Below are 12,002 nucleotides of genomic sequence, written 5' to 3'. Positions count from 1 at the left end.
TCTCTGGGACCCTTTCAGTGGACAAAACAGAAACAACATACTTCAGAAACTGTGGAGAACTCCTCCATGTGCTGGGCAAGGCAGAACAAACTTTTGATTGATGGAAGTTGCTCCTTTTCTGCCACTTAAAATATGACATATTCAACAGCAATTAGCAATGATTGCATGAGAAGTAATAATGGCAGAAACAAATGCTAGGAGAATATTCAAGAATAATATTTGAAATGTTAGATGTTCAGAAGCCATCTTAGTACATTCTGGAGATTAAAATATATCTCTTTATGACATTTTTGGAAAGGAATAAAACTTACACAAGCTTTACTCTTGACTGTCCTTATGTAAAATTAGAAGGAAGTGGTATAACAGGCAATACAGATGGCAGCTTCCAGAACACTGGTATCCCGGTATCCCCAGTATATTGGGGACATTATTATTTATGTATCTTTTCTCAGAGATTGGTCACTGTCTACTAAATGGAGGTGTGAGTAATTGTATGAGTCTTTAGGGGCTTGTATTAGCCTATGCCAAAGAGACTCCAACCCTCACTACTGGAAGGAAAATTATCAACTTTTGCTTCTAAATAACCTATTGGAAAGCTGGGGCATTATTGCCATGTTTGGGCCCTTTAGATCACATGTATCAAACTTAAGGCCCCTGTGCAGAATCTGGCCCGCCATGTCATTTTATGTGGCCCTTCAGGGGCTGAACTACAACTCTCATATTCCTCAACATTACAGATCACAACTAGGGCTGATGGGAGTTGTGATACAGTAACATCTAGAAGGCTACAGTTTGTTCTGTTTAGGCAGGAGAGTGGGCTTGAGATACACAGCTTTGAATTGAGATACACAGCTTGTGAATATGATATCTGATTTTAAAATGTCCTTTAATTTTTTTCCTCAGAGTCACAAATGTTATTGAATTGCAATTCCTATTATCTCCAGTTTGCATGGTGAATAGCTAAAAGTTATGAGAATTGTCCTTCAGTAACATCTGGAGATCCCAAAAAACCCTAAAGAGCACCAACCGCTATGGCATTTATGTATTATTCAAGACATTACAGTTGAATCTTTCTTTAATTTTCCTTTATCTTTCTGATTCTTTTTATTTAGTGGGACTGACTGAGAGTTGGGAACCTGAGGGATGGTGAGTGGGCCGATAGAAAACTGATCTTTTGGCACCCCCAGAGTAAAAAACAGATATCTGCTCTCCCCTATTCAGGACACTCCCAAAAATGGCACCCCCACCAAAAGCCAGGACACGAAATGGCTTACAGGATCTCATGGCTGTATCCAATCAAATGCTGCAGATTCATCCATATAAGTACTTTGTACCCATAAAGGGAACATATAAGAACTTTGGGTTAAATCTGTGGATGGTACGAGGTTCCCTTTTAGTATCAAAACTTCGGTTCCCTTACCTTGAACTCCTGATACAACTGATTTTTATTTCTAGTTATTGAACTCAGGGCTTTAAAGGGAATAGGAATGCATCCCAGTCTTCATCACTCTTTTTATTATATGTGCTTGATATGGACTATTAAAGAAACCATAAGTCACAATGTCTTTTGTTGTTTTATAGGGCTTTCCTGGGTAAATAAGAACATCCTGTTCTTTGAAGCCTGAAATACCTTGCTCTGGGCCAGTTTTATCTCCATTGTTTGCTTCTTCTTTTGATTTCTTCTGCTCACACACCCTAAGAGGAAATTTAAGGTAATAAAGTGATTTACAATTGCCAAGCTATTTTTCTGCATTCTACACATTGGCTCTATAAATGTACTGAGTTTTTTCATATGTGTGCATCTGCTCTCTCTCTCTTTATAAAAAAGGTGCCAAAATATAAATCTTTGAAAATCTGTAGCTTATTAGGTCCTTTTGTGGCATTTTTACTGGATGTCAAACAAAACAGAAAGAGAATGGAAGAAGAGGATTATATGCTGTCTAATGTGTGTTCTTATTTCTGTGCAAATTTAAAAATGTCTTGGAAAATTATTAAATGATCAAAGTCCTTGCGTCTCTGTACCAGCACAGCCAAAACACATGTGCCTTGGATTAGTTGTAAAGGGTGTGTTTGAAACATTTAAATTGCTTCAAAAATACTGAAGCAGGGGCCTGATCCTTCTTCATTCAACACCTCTGATTCATTCCTAAATAATATCATTCTACATCAAAACTGTCTATAGAATATACAAATGAAGTATGCAACTGATTAAGAAAGTATGTTTTGATAGCTACCATATTTAGCTGGTTTTGCTTTGCTTTTAACTTTTTATTATAAAATAAGTAATTTCCCCCAAATCTATTGAAGTATAATTTATTTATTTATTTACAGTATTTATATTACGTCCGTCTCACCCTGAAGGGGATTTAGGCCGGATTACAATGCACATATACATGGCAAACATTCAATGCCATTATCAGACATACCACATATATAGACAGACAATAGAGGCTATTTAATATTTTCCTGCTTCCGGCTTCATGAGGGTATGCTCGATTCCAACCACAGGGGAAGCTGCCGCTTCATCATCCACAGTGATGCTGAGTCTTTTTTTTTTAATGGTAATGCTTTCTCATGTTCTTCGCATGCCGCTGGCAGTTTTATGGTGTCATGAATTAAGTTAAATTAGCCTCCCCACATTAAGCAGTACCTAGAATTCTTTACTTACAGACACAGCTGTTTTTGAGCTGCTTAGGTGGGCAGCAACCTAGGCTATTAACAGTCAGGAGCTTAACCCCGACCCGTGCTTCAAACCTTTCGGTCAGTGGTAATTTATTGCTGCTGGGTACTAACCAGCTGCGCCACAGCCCGCCCCTACAAATTCAAATTAAATCTACAAATTACTGTAGATCTGCAAACCAGATCGATATCAGAAAGTTATTGTCTTATGAGGTAACCTCAAGGCAAACATTTTATGCGGACCAAAACCCAGTTATAGTTTTGTCCCCTCCATACATAACACATTGTGTGCAGGAATTAATATTTTTGTGTTGAATATTACTGTTCACACAGAAAATACTGTTTCCTGTGCAGAAAACATTTTCTATATGAAACCATCATGTGCACAATTTGCACAGAATAAGTCCAAAAATTGCAAGGATCAAGGATTCTTCTTGACATTCTAGAACATGTTTTTCTTTTTAAAGTAATTTTATTGAGTTTTTTCTAAAAAAAAATAAAAAAAAGAGAGAGAGAGAGAGAGATAAAAGGTAATGGGGAGGATGGGTGAGGGTGGGGTTTGAAGAGATCTGGAGAAGTTGAGTAGTGTAGTGAAGGATGGGGGAAGGAAAAAAGGGAGAAAGTGGAAGAGGGGGGGAGTTTTTATACTTCCAGTCTTCTGTATCATGGTATTTAAAGTCTGTAATTGACTATTTTACTTTTTCATTTGTTACTTCCTCTTTTCTGTATTCCAAAAGGGTCGATACCTTCTATTTGTGGGTTTATATTAGTATCTTCATTTTTTCTTGTTCCATATATTCTATCAGTGATGATCAGTCCATGTCTTTCCTGGATTTATCTTGTCTGCATGTTAGCTGTTGTGAAAGTTGATCCATACTCACGATTTCCACCATTTTTATTGACCATTCCTTTTGAGATGGGAATTCCTTGGATGTTTTTGACAGTTGCTGAATATTCTTTCCATCTTTAACAATTACATACATAGCAGGCTAATCAAATTCAAAACAGGATTTTTAGCATTTCCTTCCTCTGCGGCTTAGAGGGAGTGTGACTTGTCCAAGGCCATACAGTGGGTTTCCATTGCCAAGTGGGAATCTGGATCCCTAGAGTCACTAGGACTAGCCAACACTTAATCACTGCACCATGCTTGATCTAATTTGTTTATGATGTTTTTTGATTTAAAAAAAAACCAACAGTGTCCCTTTTGGGGAGGTAAAGCTGAGTATAAATAAATATAATAATCATATAATAACAAAAACATTTTTGTAAATAAAAACACATTTTAGTCTTATTTATTTACAGATTTTTAAATTTTATTTTAGTAGAAAACACTTCCTCCCACTCTCTCAAGACTACATGCATCTATCTGTCTTGAAATGCTGTTCCTGGGGGCTGGTCGGTAGTGAGATATGGAGTGGGATATGAAACACAATGTGCAGTTGGGAAGGGTATTAAGTGAAATAAGATTTCCAACTTGTACAGAGGAAGATTGACTTTCTATGGCAGATTCACTATGGGATGCAAGTAGGGAAGTCCAAATCTGTCCAGTTTAGTATTGTTGAATTTCACATTTGCCAGTGGGCTTCTTCTTACTCCATTTTTGTCCAGCACTGAATTGAAACACTTTCTATGAAGCGGAAAATATAAAATCTGAGGAATGTTTATATATCTATTTATATAACAGAGTCATACTTTTAAATGTTTTTATTATATGTATTTATTCATGTTGTTTCTATTAATTGAGGTTTCTGTCTATATTGTTGAATTGTGCACATTTTTAGCTAAATATGTATTATTTGCTCTAAATTGCATCACAAATCCTGGCAATGTACAGATATCAAAGCCAAGATGTGTTCTCATTTTATTGTTTCAGGAGGTATGAAATATATTTTTATTGGAATACAAACCCAATAAACTTCTCACTATTCCAAATGCTCTTTCTGACTCTTGATCCATCCAGATTCTTTTTTCCTTCTCAGACACCAACACATTCTTCTTACCTCACCTGCCATGTCCATGCTCCTTTTCTTCTGTCACCCCATCATTTTATTTTTTGAGAGCAATACCACATGGATCTGGTTTAAATATATTATGGGGAAATTAGTATCTATCTTGGTTGCAGATTACATTTTAAATATGCCTTTCATTGGGAAAAAACTGATATCCAAGGCATGATTGCAGCTTTTCATGAAAATTAGGGAAATCTGCCATCTAGAGATTGTATGTAAGGTGCAACAGCCTACATAGAGATTTTAAATAACTCAAATTGAAGCAATCAATTTAAAAAACAAACCAGTGAACCCCATAATGTATCCTCAGTATCCGTGTACATTTTCGGTATATTTTCATGTCATTTTTGTAGCATCTAGGTCTTGGGTGCTATTGCACACACAAACAGAGATTCTCTTAATAATAATAATAATAATAATAATAATAATAATAATAATAATAATAATAATCAGTTTTGCCGATATTACAATGAAAGTATGTAGAACCTTGTAATAAATCTTGCTTGCTGGATGTTTGCTTTTTCGTGTCCGTCACTAATTTCTATAAGGCATAGTTTTTTTTTCTTCTGTTTAATCAACCATCTCTGCAGGTTATTTATTTTATGTGATTTCACATCTTGGCAGCATATATAAAAACCTTACCCTCATAAAATCTCTGCAGGTTATCTATTTTATACGATTTCACATCTTGGCAGAATTTATAAAAACCTTACCCCTATAAAATAGCCAAGAATGGAATAATCAAAAGGTTTCAAGAAAGTCTCCACAATGATTTTATGGGATACGGATAGTGTGAACTTTAGCTGGAGACTGCTGACAGCTGAAGAATATAATACTGTTTCTTTTTTGCTCAAAACTTCCTAGGTGGCCAGCATATTTTCTCTATACATTTTACTGATGAATACCTGACAGTGGCCTCAGGCTCATAACATGCAAAAGTTCTCAGAGTGGGATTAAAAAGAAAGAAATAGAATTAACGGTTCGAAAATGCTGTGATATTTTGAGCTGTGAGAAGGTTGTTTTAGAGGAAAAAAGAAAACAGAAGGAAATTTAGCCTTTTAAATGAGAAAAAACAGATTTACCTCAAAAAAACTGTCAGAGATTTAGACCAGATGCCTTCTCTGCACACATGGCCATTCACACACATACACACATCCCCATCTATTTAAAACTATACATTCTAGATTGGGCACAATCTACAAACCACTCCAGATTTCTCACTGGAGATATTTAGAATGTCACTCTGATTTTCTATCTTTAACAAACTACATTGTGTTTTGTTCTAACTGTTACATTTCACCAGTTTCAGACCCTGGAACTTAGCTGTAAAAATGTTAGAAGTGCTAAATTATATTTAAAAGTATTTGCATATTGTGTTATGGAGGATTAAAAACATTAATCATCAATGCTAACTTTAAACAGGGATATCATTAGTGTAAGAGGAGAAAATAAGAACCCATCCAGATGCAATACGCCAATGTAGAGAAATATTACTAATGCTTAACAACAGGTAGCCAGATCAAGGAATAGTGGCAATTTATTCAGAGCACCTTTGAAACTCAGTGAAGTTTATCTTCTCATTGGCTGATGACTGGACAAGAAGATGTAAACCACAGCAATAAATCTTGTGTCAAGCCAGATAGAAAAAGATATTTTGGGATTGCTTCCTATGGGTCTTTCCTATGACGATATTAGGCTGGAAACCATAGTCTGAAATGCTGGCTGATATGGAATACCAATTTATTTATTTATTTACAGTATTTATATTCCGCCCTTCTCACCCCGAAGGGGACTCAGGGCGGATCACATTGCACACGTATAAGGCAAACATTCAATGCCATAACATAGAACAGAGACAGAGACAAACGCAGGCATGGGCTGGCCTCGAACTCATGACCTCTTGGTTAGAGTGATTTGTTGCAGCTGGCAGCTAACCAGCCTGCGCCACAGGGGAAACCTTTACCTTTACTACCCTTTATCTCTAAATGTTTTATTTTATTAATTGAATTTATCCAGTTGTCTATTTTTCTCTCAGCATTCAGTCTACCCCGATTTACCAAATTTGTAATTGTAACCAATCCTCTTTGGGGAATGGTTTATAGATGTAATTGTAACCAATCCTCTTTGGGGAATGGTTTATAGATGTGCTGTATAATTAAGTCTATATTAGAATATCCTTATGCAAGAACAGGCCTAAACTCTGTAAAATCTATAAAAGAATGTGCCCAGACAATATAAAGTTTGTGCAATAATGCCTAGATAATGTAACACCTGTGATAGGATGAACCTTCCCAAGGACAGTGTATAAAGTGATATATGATATATACAGAATGTCCAAAAATGGATATACTCCGTAACAACTAATAATAGTTAGTTGAAAAGCTAAATAAATAAATATTCTATTAATAATTTAATCAGGGTTACAAATTCCATCTTAAATTTTATGTAAGATATTCAAATAATTGTCATCCCTGTGCAATGCAAACGTACTTACTTAGCCTTTAAATTCTTACTATAACTACTACTACTACATGTAAAAGCCATGAATACTTAAAGAAATAAGGGGATTAAGGAATGTTTAAATATTACACAAAGTACATATATACAAACATTTAAAGAGTATTATACAAAAACAAAACCAGCAAGTGCTAGTTGATAGGAAAAAGCATAGGAAAAATGTTTCCATGGTTGGCAATTATAGCTTCTTAATTTTTTTTAAAAAGCCGCACCAGTCGTGGAAAAGCAGGCATTACAAATGGGGTGGTGCAAATGGTATTGCCATACTTCAAGTATAAGAAAGCAAACTTGAGAAGTAATTAAAGTGCAAATGCAGTGATGGTATGAAAGATTGCCTTGTCATTCCGCTACCTTTCCAAGTACAGAAGTAGTTTTCAAATGGGGTGGTCCCAAAGCAATGACTAGTGTGAAGGGCTGCATGATCCTTCCTCGGGATTTTGCCCTAAACAAAACACACAAAAGCTACTTTTAAAGCTAGGAATGGCTGTGCTGACCAGGGGATTCCAAGATGTAACTCTTCACGGCTCAGATCATAAATAACGTGTTCACTTCAGAATTTACATCTATGATGCTTGAACTAAGCCTTACGGAACTGACCCATTTCTATCCTACATAAATCCTACTCTGTTGTGGGAGTTAAACATGGTAGCTGTTGGGTAGCACAAGTTGAAGGCTGCTGTTCCTGAGGTTCAAAAGTTTGAAGCAGGCTTTTTGGCTTCTGAAAAGCTTTTCTGGCATTTGTGAATGAAAAAGAACAAAGGTGATTAGTGTGCTTTGCTTTACAATATTTGGAAAGCCTGGAATTACCCATTTCTTTTGAACTATGGAATGAATGGTGGAACTTGTAATGGGTTCCAGGATACATTCCAGCCCTGCACAAAGAGGCACTATCTCCATTCACATAATATTCACCCTGATCCCTCTCCGTTCCAGACACCCTGGAGCATAGGTGGTAGTCCAGCACAGCTAGTGGATGTTCCAGAAATACTTCTGTCCCAATCAGAACACAGGAGATTGGCCAAAAGTTTTATTTTGGCAGAACTCAAAACAACCCCTATTTACAACTTAATGCAATAACGGCTGTAACAACAACTATTTGTTTTATGAAGTTGCCAATGGATGGCTGCTTGCCCCCAGTTAAACAGGAAACCAGGGGTTGGAGTGGGGAAATGTCCCTCTCAGTAGAAGTGCCAACAAATGCATTTTGACCAGCAGTAATCCACACAGAAATAGATCTAGTAAGAGCATTGATTGTGAGCATCAGAAATGTTGCTGTAATTCTCCTGTCAGTCACAAAAGCCTTCATCTGGAAGTGCGTAAAATCATTGGGATTTCACAGATAATGGATACCTATGGTAATTACTTATAGGTTATCTTTCAGGAATAATCTAAGGTAACTAGACTTCTTAAATGCTAATGCAATCATTATATGTTGAAAATGTCCTCATATTAAAGAAGTGTACACTACACTGTGGAATTAATGCAGTTTGACACCACTTTAAAGCTGTGGAATCCTGGGAATTGTAGTTTGTGAAGGCACCAGCACTCTTTGGAAGAGAAGGCTAAAGACTTTGTAAAACTACAGTTCCCACGATTCCATAGCATTGAGCCAAGGTAGTTAAACTGGTGTCAAACCGCATTAATTCTATAGTGTAGAATGATGCACCTGAAGACAAGGAGACCTAATAACATCACTCACAGTACCATTGCTTTACTCATCTGGTCATCTCCTGAAGTAATATTCTGCTATAATCTGCCAACAATCCCCTTTTCTTTTCCACCTAAGATGTATTTGAGCCTTTGAAAATATTCTCTCACTGACCAAGCCTTGTGCTTCATCTTCATTTGTCTCCCAAAGTAGTCCCTGCTGAGAATATTCATATCAGATAGCAATTGCAATGTGTCAATATCCATTTGTCCTATGCATTTAATAATGTGCAAAAAGAATGTTTCTCATCTTAATTCCTTGGGGACTATGTAAGTGTATGTCTTCTTCAGATACCAGCAATATTTATGAATCATAGAATCATAGAGGTGGAAGAGACCTCATGTGCCATCCAGTCCAACCCCCTGCCGAGAAGCAGGAAATCGTATTCAAAGCACCCCTGACAGATGGCCTCTCCTTAAAAGCCTCTAAAGAAGGAGCCTCTTTAGAATTCCCAAGGTTTTTTTAAGACCAAGGCTTATACGCACTGAACCAGGAGGAATCATATATCACTTTCAAGTAAACATAAAGTAAAATAAAATAGGCAAGGGATGAAGTGCTTAAATATCACAGCCCTTAAATTTAGAGATACAAAATGAGGAAGGGGGAAGGTAGCTTGCCAGAGGTAATATTTTAAGTAATCTGAAGAAAATATTTCAGTTTGCACTTAGCTTATTTCAGTTTACACTTAGAAAGGTTCTCTCAACTGAATTAGAGACTTCAAGGCAAACTTCTGAATCGTTCTCTTATTCAGTCCAAGGACATTGAAGCTAGACCATGAATAGAGCCATGTAGTTTGATGTCTTGCTATAGCTGTGCCTGTCCAAAATAATTTTGTTGCTAGTATGGCTCCCTGCCTCCACCCAAGCAACAGAAGCTCTGTGTTTCTGTGTTTCCAGATCTTAGCCAGCACCTTCTTTTTCTCTACTGTGGCCATTGCTTCTATCCTCCCACCTCCTGGAGTCAACAAACTTCAGAGATCTGCTTCAGTTCTCTCGATGTCTTGCCAGGTTGTTCTGCTTTTTGCCACACAGCCTGACTCTCACCACTCCTTTCTGTCAAAAAACTCCATCACATCTGCTAAAGTTATCCCTCATGTTCTTTTCAGCTGACTGTGATGATATTGCTACTGAGTCAATAAATACCCATTATTCACATAGTTAAAACTCATTCTTTGTCCTAGCCATCAGCATCTTGGATCTCACTTCTTCTTCAGTTGGCTATGCGTGATTTGGAAATGTCAAGAAGAGAGCAGGGGTGTATCTGTGAGGCCCAAGGAGGAAACAGTGATTGGGCAAGTTTATCCTGCTTTCCTAGAATATTTAATCGCAAACGTTTCATACATGCACACACACATCCCACACAAAAAGACATCTCGCATCTTTGAATCCGGTTGGCTCAAAATCGCAGCCAAACATACTGTTTTTTAGAATAACATATTTCACTGCCACTGTCTTTTGACCATTTTGCCTCCCTTAACTTACCGGAAAGAGGAGACGACAGGAATTTGTTAGGTAAAGATAGAGGAAAGTTCTTTGTTGTTGTTGTTGTTAGTCAACAATGTGTTGTTCTTATCGCTATTATTTATCTTCAAGTAATTTCTGACTTATGGCAACCCTATGATAAAATTAACACATGGTTTTCTTGACAATATTTTTTCAGGTAGATTTGGCTTCCTCTGAGAGAATGGAATTTGTCCAAAGGAACCCAGTAGCTAAGTAGGGAATCAAAGTCTAATATCCCGAGTCATAGTTCAATGTCCATACCATTACACCAGGTTGGCTTTGTAAATTCTATGATGGTTATCTCAAACCACTGACTTGGAGCTTGCTCTGAATCAAATCAAATCACACTTGCACTCAAGGACACAGTCTCAGTCATCATTTGCTATTTTTCAGTAAGCAAGATGAATTTAAGGTAAGTGAACCACTTCAACAAAAGAACATTTCACAACCAAATGATAACAGGTTCCAGGTGATGACATTCAAACAAGTGGGCTCATAAAGGACAGATTCCTCAATTCCTTAACAAGCAGTAAAGTCAAAGCAAGCCAAATTTGTGTGCATATAGAAATATGACACATGTTTTCAATTACCACAGAGAATTATGCTCCCTGCCCTTATGTTACACCCATTAATATTTTATTGTAATTTGAAACTGCAACTACTCTGAAACTGCGAGGGTCTCCTGAGTTATGAGATCCTGGACCTCACAGAGAACTCCCTTCAGTGTCAATTGTGGCTTAGCAATGAATACAGATCCATGTCATCCAAATCATTGCCTTTCAAAAAAGACTTCAAGTATTTTTGCACTAGTGCTTTCAATAAATTTAAGGAAGAAAAGCCCTTAAGCATTGTATAAATAATATGACAGTGTGGTTAGCAATTCTGATGGTTTATTAGGTGTTTTAAAGGTTACAAAATATAAGTCTAGCTATATGAGAATCAGTGTGAATAACTAAAGCATCTGAAACTAAAATGTATTTTAGCTAACTATTACAGGAGTGTTAGGATAGGGATTTGTACTTATTGCGTCTTTGAGTGCTCGTCTTTTGTCTTTTACTGTTGATATGGTCAGAGGACCAATCTATGTATCTAAAACATCTGATATATGTTAATCTGTACGATATTGCAGTAGCAAAGCATGAAAGTAATGGAGTGGGAATAAGCACTCATTTCTCCAATGGTAAATAATAATATATGTTCTGTTGCAACTGTAACTTAGCAAGATATAATTTCACTCCTTTGCAATATAACACTGCTGGTTCATTTACTTCTATAGATATGGTAGCCCTGCTAAAGGGCTACGTGAGACAATCTTATGGTCCATGCAAAGAATATCACTGGACCATGTTGTTGTCTTATGGTAGTGCATTCACTTTTTTAAAGTAAACAAAAGCAGCTATTCCTTTCTTTAGAAAAACAGAGAGTATAGACTTATGGAATAGTAACTCACTTGGGGGGTGGAATTGTAAATATATATTTTCCTCTCTTTCTAACTACTTCATCACATAACATAAATTCCACTGAGTTCTGCACTTACAATCTGGTATTCCACTGGATTCACCACATTCATTTTGGTTAAAGTGCAGT

The 12,002-nt window shown here is 36.7% G+C and overlaps 1 long non-coding RNA gene across 1 annotated transcript in view; it reads left to right on the top strand.

Annotated features, from left to right (window-relative positions):
• The first annotated feature begins 860 nt into the window (after positions 1–860).
• The window catches only part of LOC134299298 (uncharacterized), a 28,769-nt gene continuing 17,627 nt past the window's right edge, over positions 861–12,002 (top strand). The window contains exon 1 of the long non-coding RNA XR_010006482.1: positions 861–1,712. This is a non-coding gene — a long non-coding RNA (uncharacterized LOC134299298). The remainder of the gene's footprint in view (positions 1,713–12,002) is intronic.

This window comes from Anolis carolinensis, chromosome 1 (assembly GCF_035594765.1).
Source record: "Anolis carolinensis isolate JA03-04 chromosome 1, rAnoCar3.1.pri, whole genome shotgun sequence".
In the NCBI taxonomy this organism is placed as follows: Eukaryota; Metazoa; Chordata; class Lepidosauria; order Squamata; family Dactyloidae; genus Anolis; species Anolis carolinensis.
This window is presented reverse-complemented; position numbering and strand designations above follow the sequence as displayed.